Source organism: Pterocles gutturalis, unplaced genomic scaffold, assembly GCF_000699245.1.
Source record: "Pterocles gutturalis isolate BGI_N339 unplaced genomic scaffold, ASM69924v1 scaffold4646, whole genome shotgun sequence".
Classification (NCBI taxonomy): domain Eukaryota; kingdom Metazoa; phylum Chordata; class Aves; order Pterocliformes; family Pteroclidae; genus Pterocles; species Pterocles gutturalis.
Genome location: NW_010102783.1, coordinates 5646 through 5882, shown reverse-complemented (window position 1 = coordinate 5882; position 237 = coordinate 5646). Strand labels below are relative to the sequence as shown.

Here is a 237-nt window from a genome sequence, read left to right as displayed (position 1 = left end):
GAAGCCATGGTTCCCTGCCTAGATAAAATCAGGCTGTCATCAACGGGGAGATGCTAATGAGATGCTGCCCATCCTGGGGCCATCAGCGGGAGGGTTTCCTGTGGGATCAGGTGTTGTCCCCTGCAATGGCTCCAGCCATGGGATCATGCCTGCACTGGGCGTGGGACCAGCCTGGGAGCTGGGGGTGGGCAGCGAGCCCTCGTCTGTCTGGGGTGAGCTGGGACGGGGCAGTGGGGG

General features: G+C 62.9%; 1 protein-coding gene across 1 annotated transcript in view; it reads right to left on the bottom strand.

The window, feature by feature from the left end:
• Positions 1–237, bottom strand: part of GRIN2C (glutamate receptor, ionotropic, N-methyl D-aspartate 2C) — a gene marked incomplete at its 3' end in the record, with an annotated part of 6188 nt that overhangs the window by 326 nt on the left and 5625 nt on the right. The gene's annotated exons all lie outside the window — the stretch shown is intronic.